The following is a 13,335-nucleotide window of genomic DNA, read 5'->3' on the forward strand; positions in this document are numbered from 1 at the left end:
GCATTCATTCCCATACCTCCAGCCAAGTGACTTGTGTTTAATTACAGACAGTTGGGCATCTCCATTGTATTTTAGTGGAGATCTTCTTCCTGGCTCTCACTGGCACCATTTTCTCCCTCCAGTGAGCACAGAAGTGAAGGCAAAACTCTTTGAGGTGGTGTCACTCTCCTGTCTGGCAGGACATAAGCACATGCTCATGTTTCTTGGAATTGCCACCTCATCACCTTCTTGTCATTCATGCTATATCTGAGCCACCTTGTTCTCAAAGCATCCACTGTTTGATACCATCAAACTGGCAGCAGCAGGCACTTACCTCTAGCCCTCAACACATTTTTTATTACTTTTGCAAGTCTCCAATATGATGCATGCTTTAGAGCTCTGATATGCGTCCACTGGGGCTGTGCTACAGAGGGGCAAGAAGAGGCTCTCATTGTCTGTATTAGAAAGTCCAATATCCCTGCCTCTGCTGGAGTTCACCTTCTCAAAGGCACACTGCTAAATCATCCCTGCCAGAGATGACTTACCCTCGAGGCTCATAAAAGTACTTCTGAAGAACAGTCTTGTTTGTACTTGAAACACACTGAAATAAGTTGTGTGTGAGGGTTGGGGTGGTCCCAAGGAGAATACCCCTGAAATGCTGACCTGGATCCTCATCTTGGCTGACAGCAAGTTTCCATTGACTCAAATACAACACCTTCCTGAGCTATACATGGCTTTTAATTTTTTTCTAATTATTTTTTTCCTGAAGAACTTTTGCAACACCGAGCTAATAAGGCATGATTGGACTCCCCGGTGCCAAGCCCTGCTCTGAACACTCACACTGCGTGCATCAAGTAAGGGAAAAACTTTGTGTGAGTTCCTTATTAAAATTTTTGCAGTACCACAGAAAGTTTAAATCACAGGAGCCCCTGTTCGCTTCCAACCTTGAAGAGCTGATAGCTATCACAAACACAAGGTCAGGAAAACCATTGTGGGTAATGAGAGCCTCGCATGCATGGAAAACCATGGCTTACTGTACCAGTACAAAAGCTCATGGTTCAAAGTATATGCAAAATTCATCACAAACCTCTCATCCTGGGAAAAATCAAATCATTTTGTGCCCATGGGAGGCAAGCACAAGGTGCAAGAACTTCTCAGGGTCAGGGACCACAGCAGAGAAAAATCTCAGAGGGAGGTTAGTGGATACTTGCTAGTAGCAGTCAGTAGGGATTTGTTACAGGGTCATATGGGAGCCACTTTTATGTGGCTCTGAGAGTGTGGTGGTGCATCTAGCTGCACAGATTAGGACCTGTGATCTGCTCAAGGACACAATCAGCAGGAGTTTGTTCCAGGAGTGGTTCAATGGAGCCATCACACAAGTCCCTCAATAGTTTCAGCTGAGTCTAAAAACAAAAGCCCAAAAGAGAAATGTAGTTTCAGCATTGTGCAACACAACTTATAGTGTTGGACTAGCTTCCTATGACCCTCACAAGATGGGGTCTTTCTCAGACAACTTTGAGGAGTCCTCAAACAAGTCCTCACAGACAGAACACCAGCACAGCATAGCCTCACCAGCCAGGATTCCGCGGCTTCCCGTGCCCTAAACTGCCTGGTCAAGGCAAGAGCACCACTATGCCTCTTGAGAATTTTGGGGGTATTCAGCATTATAGATGTTGAACTCTTGACATTCAAAAGGATAAAAGTGAGTGGTGAAAGATCATGGGGGGTTATATGGCTCTTTCAGTTAATAGGACATACATCTTAGAAGTGAGAAATGAGACTGGAAAGGAAGAGATGAAAGAAAATGGAAGACCCAAGAGTACCTGAATTATGGGCACACATGGCTTGGGAGGTATTTAAGAAAGCTAGTCTCACTTCAGTGACGTATAGAGCAAACTTTACAGATTTTGTTAAGTGCTAGGACAGTGAACAGATCTCAGCATCAGCAGCTTGTTTCCCTCTTAGTGGGAACCATAGAGTCTGGGATAGTGAGACCCCCACGCCCTCACCAATATCTCACCTTAACTTGATAGGCACTGTTCGCCCACAGCTAGGGAAAATAACTCTTTTCAATGACATTTCTGAGGCTGGAAATAAATAAAATTAAAAAATAAAAATAATAATAATTAAAAAAAGAAAGTTTAAAAAAAATTGAAAAACTCTGAATTCCCACTCATTTTGCATATCCAAGTTCCCAGGCACCCATCCCTTTTTATTCACGAAAGGGGGGGAAGAAATACATTTAATAAAGATCTGGCAGGAGTATGATGAAATAATGAGTAGGATGAGACCATGTTACATAAATTGGCAAGGCTCCAGCTTGTAAATGATTAAAACAAAAGAAAAAGGGAGTTTCCATGAAGACTAACGTAAAAAGCATTTTATAATCAAAAGGCCTGAAACTATGGGGGCTGATGGGAACGTCTAGCAAAACAAGCCTGTTCTGAAGGTTCCAGATGATACATGGAAACTTAATCAGCTCATCTCAGTCAACCTTATATCAAAGAAAAGACTGATTGGAGGTTCAAAGGGAAGAGTGGTTTTGTGGCTCAAGCACAAGAGCGGGATGCTTTCCCGATTCTGCCACAGATTTCCTTTGAGATCTTGGGCAAGTCACTTGCGCGATATTAATTTCACAGCTATTGAGCACAATACCTTGTCTTATATGCATATTTCAAATGGTCCCTGGAAGTGGACTGTTACATTTATGCCTGGCTCTTTACACCCACGCGTACCGTTCATATAGCGCAGTTGCTAACAAGCGGGCCTTCAAATTTCCTTCTATAGAAATTTTCCTTTCTAAAATGCAGAGAAGTCCCATATACATTTATAGCAGTTCTGTCTTACAGAATTCACGCATAATACTCCTAAAGATCTTTGAGCAGATAACATTACAGGAGTGTGAGAAATCTCCGTAATTTACTGCTGTGAGATTAAAAGTGGATGCTTTCCTCGCAGGTAGACACCAAAAAAGAAAACAACTTAAAAGGTTACGGTCTCTGCTGTTAGGAAAAACATCTCTTAGGAGTTCACCAGCAGCTTTTGCTTCTTCTTTACTCAAAGCCAAACTCCTGTGACATTAAAACTAAGAACTGTAACATCAAGAGAGACACAGATCCAATTTCAGTTGCAACAGAAAATTTGTTACTCAAAATCAAATGCTAATTGGCCCCAGCCTTTTCAACTGAGCAAGCTGAGAGGCCATGGAGAACGTACAGATCTTCAAGGGAAGTTTGCTAAACATATGTACTTAGAGCCCAACCTTGATGTCTTTTTATCTTCCAGGTTTATAAATGTATGTGTGTGTGTGCACATTTCTGAAAGTCTGTTCCTCTGTACACTGGAAATTCAGATGAAAGTCGAGAAGAGGAAGGTTAGATCAGGGAATCAGGACTCCTTTATACTGCTTCCAAGCTCTGCCCTGATGCATTGTGTAACCTTGGGCAAGTCATTTAACTTGTCTTGCTCATCCATCAGATAGAAAGATGATGCTTATCTATTGCATGAAAATGAGTTAATTGCTGTTTGCCAACTGCTTTCATCTCTTTGGATGAATCAGATTGACTCCATATATGTGAGTGTATATAATTTTGCATGTATATTTTTATTTGGAGCCTGCTTATGTCTTGGAGCATAGATTCTTCAGGTCAACGCTGGTTATCTACTTGGCAGAGAGCCCCTATTGTACATTTCTGATGTAATGCAAATCAGAGCAATGAGAAACACATAAGTGAAAGGTATTGCTCTTATCACCTTCATTAGTTGTTGTTATTATTATTATTATTAAAGTTTCATACTTGAATGCTCAGATAGGACCACTTTAAAAAACATGGCCCCAAGAAAGAAGTCTGCTGTTCTTGGGTATAAATCTCTAAAAGTAAAAGGAATGGGAGAAGCATAGGCCTGGAAATATCACTACACAGATGTGTTAATTTAAAGCTTCCCAGAGGCATCACCAATTCTCTAAACAAATTTATTTATAGGCTTTACCACTCACTAACTGACCTATGCAAGTACTTGGCCAGTGGGTGGTTCTTGCCAAAACAATAAATCTCCTCCCTCAGGGAGGAGTCACTGCATTCAGGACTTGTTTGAGACAGACAGATATTGGAAAGAGAGACTCAGAGAGAAATATTAAGGAGAAAGTCTCTAAACCACGACCACTGCTCTGGAAAAGACATACTGGGTCTGTAAAGCCCTTCGGTGCACACCCTTTTCTCAACCATCAGTGGATGCACAATGGACAGTGCCTTATATATGCACATGAAGCTGTTGAAGAATGTGGAGATGCCTGCAGAGGCCAAAGGGGTCACCACCACTTTGGGAAGCAGCAACAAAGAGAGCAGCAGAAAACAGCAGTCTGGTGCATTGGAGAGGTATGATCTTTAAACATACATTCACGTTAACTATGAACTCTCATCATTCTTTCATGCAAAGTGTTCCACCATCTGTGAGCTTCTACAAAGAAGGCCAAGGTCTCCAGTCCTACAGGACTTGTGTTCTTACTATAGATACTGCCAACAAACCAAGAGAGCCAATGCCAACTCTGCAGAGCAGCAAAACCACCACAAGCGCTAGCTCTGCTGCTACATTTAGGCTCTAGAAGCAGCAGCATCCTAGCAAGATTTCTCACTAGGAAGAGAGTTTTGTGTAAAAGAAGCAAAACTCCTATTTACAGATGTCTCACTGTGTGTCCAAAGCAACAGGTTATCCTTTCTCTTGGGTGATATCTCCCAGCTTGTTTCTTGCGTTTGAAAACTCTTCAGAGATGTTTCCACACATAGGCAGATTGCAAAGCTTTGGAACAGCTGCTCTTCCAGTCTCGTGGACCACAAAAGCAACTCAGCACCCTCCATATCAAGGCGTTGACACACTGGGTCTGGACTCATTCCCAGGCCTCATGGCTCTGCCATCACCTTTTGCCTTGGAGAAACACACATTTTCTACCCAGTGGCTCTTCTCGTTTCACCTTCCATAGGACTGAAAGAATAGGGAAGATTTTATCCAGTCTTTCCATGAGTGGTTGAATTCTGCCCGTAAGGACTTGTTTTTACTCTTCCCACACTTTCGCCACACCAAGTATGAGGAACTTAATAGACCAGTGTGCGTTGCATATTTATTGGATGAAAAGGCAAGCGCTGTGTGTTAACTTGTGATTTTTCATTATAGATTGCAATGCTTGTCATTGTTTAAGTTAGATAGGTTAGTTCATTTTGTTTCACTCTGCTTGCTCTACTTGCTGTTTATTGGTTGACTTACATAATGAGTATGACTAAATTAATAGATTTTAGAAAGTAAATTAGTTTCCACTAGTGTTTATTAGATACATCTACAGATAGGGTTTAAATGAAAACAGAGCCAGAAATCAGAATTACAATGCATTCTAACCTTAATGAATGACAGACCTAACTTGCTCTTTGCAACAGTTGAGTACCTGAACAACTCTCTTTACTCCACCTTGACTTCAAACCTCTGAAGGGCAGACATTGGCACCGAGTAATTATTTTTTTCTTTTTGTTGCAGGTGGCTGACTCTGCTCAGACAGACACACAGATCTCTGTGAAGTAATCATCTTTTGCAGGCTGATTAGGACTTACTCACTGATGTAAGGGCTCCACAGAAACCAGCTTCCAACAGGGGTAATAAAGCCCAAAGGACAGCAGCAGTAGAAGGTACTGGTTACCAAGATATAAATAATTGAAAAGGTGCCCTTTCCCACACATCCTATGCTTCTCAGTGCCTTTTATGCATCACATACATTTTGCTTCTGCTCCTGTTTTGTTGTTGTTGTTTTTTTTTAAAAAAAAAGATATCACTATTAACTGACCTTTCCACACACCCATTTCAGCCTAAATTTTACAAAATTCAGCAATATTGGAAGATGTGGCTGACACAGACAAAGGGCACTTGAACATGTCCATCTAGTTTACGTGCCTCCACATATGATAGGTAGCAGCAAGGTCTTCAACTCCACGAAGCTCTAGAGAGCCACCTGGCCCTTCACACTAGATAACATTGGTGCATCTTTGCATCTACTCTCAGTTACCTGTTTGATAATGGGCCTGTTAGGATGCCCAAGACAGTCACCCTGGATTTAAAACCCTGTTGATCCCATCTTTCTGAGAACTATCTCCATGTTCATTGTGTAACCACCAGCATAAAACCTCAAGCCGTGAGGTCTCCCTGTAAAGGTGACCATGCTTCTGGCTTCCCCTGCCCCTTTCCCTTGTTTTCCCCCACTGCAGAAAACTTGCTCCTTGAAAAATAATTACCCAGGGAATGTTAGTGATGTAAACTTGTTTAAACCTGAGCACACAGTTAAGTCAACTTTATAATTAATTGCCTCATCATTTCAGTCATCCTTCAGGAATGCTGCACTGCTTGTTTGTCATAAAGTGAAAAAGGGCCAGATCCCCAGCAAAGATCCCCCAAAGCAAATGAAGACACACAGATCTGTAGCAAATCCAGTTCCAACCCTGAGTAAATACAAAGGAGGAGAAATACCATCAGACCCTATTCCAGTCCCACCATATTCCACTGGCTGCATTCCAGGTAAAAGGACCCACGTCCCCAAGGCATGACCACAGCAAACAAAACCAGGGTGCTGCACTGTGGTGTGACCACTCTCCATCAGTGACGCAGAGCCCCCTCCAGGGCTCCCACTCCTTGCTGCCACAGGAAGGACACACAGTAATAACAAACCCACTAGCAGTGCATGGGAGCTACTGGGAAGAGCGTGGGACTGAAAAACATGTTACAAGTGGCTTGTCTGAAGACAAGGAAGAAGGACAGGGAGGGACAATAGCAGTAACCAACAACACCTTCTGCCTCACCTACCTGTGGTGAGAACTGATGAGGGTGAAGCTAGCTGAAGCTATAAAACTCCAATTATCATTATCTTCCTTCCACTCACATCTAAATGCACCACAGGTGTGCGTGCATTCAGAAGGTGGTTTTACCCACATACGCTCTTACTGAAGCTAGTCTCACCTACACAGAAAAGAAAAGGAGGAACCAGATGTTCTAAGAATGACAAAAAAGCAAAGGGAGAAGAAAAACAGTAAAGTGATGTGAGAAAACTAAGGAGAGAGCAAGCTAAGCCTACAAGGAGTGCAGACTGTGGTGAAGAGAGTACCAAAGCAAGAAGCACTTAGTATCAGGACCTGTTCGTGATCAGTCTGTCCTTTTTACCTTTTAGAAGACTGATGGGCATTATGAAAGAATGGGCTGAATGGGAGATAGTTATTTCAAAGAAGAGCTGCTGTTAATATTTATGGCTACTTTATAATTGCTGTTTAGACCCCAATTAAATAACTAAGTAGAAGAAAACACTAGAGTCTCAATGAAATATGAGCTGAGTGATGTGGCCAGTGCAAACCTCAACATACCTCCTAAAACAGCCTTCATCCCTATGTCTGTCAGTGACCAATGTGGCCTCCAGGTTACAGGTCTGTGGTGAAGAGAAGATGCCTTCGGATGGGTTTCTGGATAAAATTTCTGTCATTGAGGGGACACAAGTGTGTTCTGGCCACCTTTCTTGCTTAGCTTCCAGCCCACGAAGCTGGAAGCCCACTTCCCAGTCCTGCTCCCATAGCAGCACACAGCACTTCTGTGAGGATCTGGGGGAATTCTAGCACAAGGAGACAGGAAGGGCAATCAATGTTTATGATAAGATACACTCCAGCTAACTGCTGTAATTTTTCTCACTGGGTTGCAGATGACCTAATAGGCTCTTTTCCCATCTCTAATTTCTATGAATCTGCAATCCTATTATTTATATTATATCTTGAGGGTTTCTTCAAGAGTAAATGATGTAATTATACCCTGCACCATAGCACTTCAGGATTTAGTGTAATAGAACTAAATATGCAATTATGTGGTTAGTAAATGTAACAGTACAAAACTCAAAATCTATATCCACATACTGTAGCTTCATAAGAAGAATTAGTTTCCTGTTATGTACACAGCAGATGTAATGTAATTATTGCTAACTGCAAAGTATCACCAGACATTCATATGATACCAGTGAAAAATGCCACTCTAGCCAATTCTTCAGTCAAACATATGAAAATGAGAGGATTCCCACAATTCTATCTTATCAGTGAAGTGTAGGCACATACATTTGATCCTCTACATATCAAATCAATCCTTCCCAGGCTAACATACACACAGAACTCACAAATAATATACATGCATGCACAAAGCGATGGATTGGATTCACCTCTGGTGTTATTCCAGCAACTTCAGCTGAATTACAGGATGGTGGAAGATAATCCATTGTGCAACCTGTGTTGATTACAGTTGAGAGAAATAAAACCAGGCCCTGACATTTATAAAACACTATGAGACTAAAGGAAAACAACATGAAAGGAGCCACAACCCTGTGGTTAAGAAGCTGATCTTGGACTTGAGAAATACAGTTTCTACTCAGAGGTTCGCCACTAGTTTCACATATGAGAAAAAGAAGAAGAAAAAGGAAAGAACAAATAGAGAAGAGAATCCTAGGCCTTGTTTGCAAGAGGATGCTGAAAAGTATCAATTTGCACTGTTGGCATGCAACTACTACAAATGCCTCTTAATTTCCACTTAAACCCCAACACAAAATGGGCCAAACTGTACCAGAGGAAAGTGTGTTCACTAAATGGTTAATTATTCTAATTAAGAAAAAGAGAGAGAGAGAGAGAGAGAAAGAGATTTAAAGGGCTGTGACAGCTCCAGCTTTAGAAATCACACCTGGCTTGGATTCCCCTTCCCTTAAGGAAGACAGCTGCTGGTTGAGTGGGTACAGTGGGAGCCGCCTGTCTCAGGGCTTAGCTGCACAACCAGGCAGTGAGGAAGGGGGACATATCCCCTTGTGCCAGCTCCACTGCTCTGTGGTGGAGGTGAGATTACTCACACCCCTGAAACAAGGTTTGTCAGGACCAATACACCAGAAACTAAAGAAATGTGTGCGTTGTTCCCATATAGAAACTACACTTCAATTATCCATGTGTAAAAACAGAGACAGTGCTTCAAAGGAGTGTTTTATTGCTAAGCAAACACTAGTCAGGTTTTCAGCTGCTACTGACACCAGGCCAAACACATCCCTCAGCAAATATATGCTTACATCCCCACGTGTATGTTAGACCTATACTTAACAGGGAGGAAAAGCCTGATAGCCGTTCCCTGCTACACACGCTGCATGCTGTCATGGCAAGCCACACCGCAGCACTGCAGTCCATGTTTAAAGAAGCGTCATAACATTTAGCCATAAGTGTGTGGGAAGACAGTCGCAGCAGAAGCGTCAGTCACGCTGGATGCACCAAAGGACATTAAACCTGCATGAATTTTGCACATTACTTACGAATACCGAACGGTCCTTTTACAAACTTTGGTCCTGGCAACTGAATCTATGATGAACGTTTTAAATAACCTCCCATTTGGTGCTCTCAGGGACATGGGATTCCATCATTTCTCATTCATATAATGGACACTGAAAAGATGTGCTTATATTAAGAGATGTTCAGAAGCCTTGGCATTGCTTAAGGATTTAACTGTTTTGCTCCTAAGAAATAACATGAACCAGCCATAACAGGTGGCCAGGTATGTACTCACCAAGCCTGAAGACCACAACGGAGCCCTGAATTTGTTGCATCCTACTTTCCTTTACATTCCTTTCTGAACTTACCATTTGCCACAGAATAATAAATAACGTTCTGCCATGGACCAACAATTCAGTGCCTCGATGCTTTAATGCACTGTGATGTTCCTTCTTGCCTTCCCTTCAGTCATTCCTGGCTTCTACTTTGTATAGCTGGTACACCAAGATAAAAGCAAACACAGTGAGCTGTAACAGTGTGTAGGTGCTCCTCTTTGAGCTGAAATAGTCATATTTCCCCCCCACTCTGTATTGCTGTCATGTTATTGGCACTGGAAGCATTAGCTTTGTAGTCACAATTATATGAGAACTAAGTAAACTGCAGAAATTTGTAAACTGTTGCATTGCTAAATTAAATGCTGTTTTAACTAACAGTTAATAGTGTTTACTGCTGTGTAATAGTAATTTTCATTTTTTACTGTATCTAATGACTTTCTGATGATTCAAATTCTCTGTAGGGATACCAAATCATTACATTAAGGATGAGTGATTTTAGTACGCAATGACTGATCAGTACAATAATATGTAGACTCATGCTTCAGCTAGTAAATTAAATCATTTACACCAGAGCGTTTGTCAACAAGAAGAGTTCTATTACACTGCTGAATTATAATGTAAAATCTGCTCAAAATAAAGCACATGCTGTATTAAATCTGTGCTACACTGCATGCAAAATCCTTAAGGAGCAAGGGTTTGTCATGTAGTAAGGCCACAGAGAAAGACTGTTCTTAATGAAGAGTGGATAAATCTAGATTTTTTTATGAATTTGGAAAAGCATTATGAGCAATACACAAGCCCATGAGCCCACTAAATTATGCTAGGCATCCAGATGTCACTTGAACACTTCACCTGGTACTTAGACCTGTGTGAGTAAAACTGGTCACAGCCAGAATTTATGACCTGGCAGATGAAATCTAAGGATGAGCCAATGTACGGTCTTTATGTAATCATCACATCATCCCCAGCCACAAAGAAGACCAGTTTACTTCAGGATACAAACACATGACAAGTCTGGTGAAGTTATGTGTTCAAATGTGTCCTTAGGAAACAGCTCATCATAATCATACTTTAAATGACTAAGTCAGTTCTTTACTTGAATTGGAGCTAAAATATAACTTTTACTGGTGTTTAACAGTTACCTGCAGTAGTGTTTGCTTGGGCCCAAAAACTGAGATATCAAAACATTCAGAAGAACTGAAGAGATGTTTTAGTGCTTTAGTGCTGTGGGGACTGAATGTTTCAGTGTTTGCGTGACATACCAAAGGGTCCAACTTAAATCAACACAAAAGCACCAAGCCTCTCATTTACTGTAATTTGAACAGGGAGTTCTACTCCATTTGGGAAAAGAAAGACATCAGCATCTCAAGGTTATCTCCCAAAATCAGATGCCGTGCACCACTGTTAAACTACTGATTGTTGACCTCTTCCCAGTTTTGCTCATGTAAACGATAAGCAATGAATCAGAGTCCCAGTTTCCATAATACACATTCAGTAATGCTAGGCAGAAATTGCCAGTAAGGACAAAGTTTGCTTGCATGAATTGTCCCTATTGTCTTGTGACACATCTTGTGACACACTCTGGAGAAATCCTTGGAGGACAGCAGGATGTGCTGCATCACGTTTGCTTAGTTCATGTTCCGGATGTGGCAGCTCTACTGTCAGAGAAGGACTTTGAGCTTCTCATAATGTGAGTCGTGACAGAGAAAGGCTTGCTTTGTGAACATGTTTAAATCCACATTAATATATTGCTTTTCAGGAACTTAATGAGTCATTTGGTTTCTACCCTTGGGATATCTAGAGTCACAAAAACAGTATATTGACTTCTAAAGCCTTTGCTGTTAAAATGTTTTCTGTGCTGCTGACTACTATTTAGGTTTCTCCAGTAAGAGCAAAAAAGTCAAGTTATCACATCTAGTTAACTACATGGTGCTGAAAGCACACCTGAAGGCACCCAGTGGATGAGATTGGTGGCAAGTAAGCAGTCCTCAGTGATGGCTAAACATCTAGCCCAAACAGCATTTCCTGCTCAGAGTATGAGTCCACATCCATAGCTCTATATGACATACCTAACATGTCCTTCCTTCTCAGCAGGATCTTCTCCATCAGCCAGCTCCAGCAAGACTGGCCCCTTAGGTTTTTCTTTTTACTGTTCTTCAAAGCATCCTTTAATAAAAGACACAGCAAATGTTTTTAAGCCTTTTGTTTAAAATGTAAGAGTGTTAAAATAGCCTAATAATCTGGAGAATTGCCAGCTTATAAGCAGGCACTAAATTTTAACTTTTGCATAGAAATCAAGTATTAGCAAGGGCAACAAGAACACATACAAAGAGACTGCTCATCTGGCCAACATCTGGTTTGATGGGGCCATTATTTCAACAAGTGCTTACAGGCACTTTTTTGTTGTTGTTTCTTCCTCCCAGAGCAGCAACAAACTGGTAGTAGAGATTAAAATTTCAGAATCATTCCCACACACACCAAGCCATAGAATTTGCCCAGAACTCCTAATACTTTCCCTTCCCATTTCTTTTTGTTGCCACTGTTTAAAAAAAAACTACAGTATTTAATAGGTGGGATGGAAAAGTGAGAAAAGCGGTTAAAATTGTTACTTTCCAGTACGTTCCTGTAGTACAAGTTACAACAGTGTTTATTACGTGTGTTTAAGGAAAGAGCCAGAATGCAAACCTGAAAACACTTCCTCCAGGTGTAGGCTGATGTGAAATCAGCCATCTTGAGACACAGTGGAACTCAGTTTCACAAATGCACACATATTTGGAAGTTCAGGCCATCCCATTGCTTGTTCTGGGCTTACTGACCTTCATTTGTAAAGATGCATCCTCTTTTTCTCCTACCCTGCAGAGTAATTCCTAGAATAATTTATTATGATGGGTTTGTGCTGTATGGGTAGCAATGCATACTTGTACAGTCAACAAAGCACAGCTGAAAAGAGTACGGTAGTGAGATAACAAAGGAACAAACAGAAAAGGAATGCTCACCCTTATCTAAAGATTTAGGCTCACAAAAGCTCCACAAAAGAAGGATCCCCAGAAAAACATCTTCCCCTGTTGTTAGTCAGCCCTTGAATGGAGTCTAGATAGGGTGGAACCTGGTTCCGGTCACAGAGGTGAATTGCCTTTACCTGCTCTCCCACAACTGACTCAGGTGATCAATCAGAGGTTCAGGCTATGACTCAACAGTTCCCATACGGTATGCTTGCTTACAGAACTTCTTTCTCTCAAGGCAATAGTGAACATGTATCATCTTTTAAAGTAAAGTGGGGGTTATCAACCCTGTGACTATGCTGTGATATCTATATGTGTCCTGCTGGAGGATCCGTAACTATCATTTTTTTCCAGTGCTGCAAAACACTCAACAACTTTGAACAACAGCCATGTTTCCAAAGCAAGGGAAGAAAAAATCATGAAAACACATCAAAAGAACCCAAGCCAAGCCTTCTGTCGCAGTAGTGACAGAAAGAAGAGCACTACTGGAGCACATCCATATGCAAAGATGGAAATAAGAGATGCATCTCCACCAATTCCCTCATTAATTTGTTTTTCCTGGTAACGCCATTTGTTCAGCTTGTAGCACCACCTGCCTTCATGCTGTGTTTTTCCTCTCTGGTGTTGCTGCAGTCATTTCTGGTGTTGCCACAGTGCAACCCATGAGAACCTTTCATCACTGAACAGGTCATAAGTCAGACTTAGGGTTTGATTGCCTCA

Source organism: Excalfactoria chinensis, chromosome 2 (assembly GCF_039878825.1).
Source record: "Excalfactoria chinensis isolate bCotChi1 chromosome 2, bCotChi1.hap2, whole genome shotgun sequence".
In the NCBI taxonomy this organism is placed as follows: Eukaryota; Metazoa; Chordata; class Aves; order Galliformes; family Phasianidae; genus Excalfactoria; species Excalfactoria chinensis.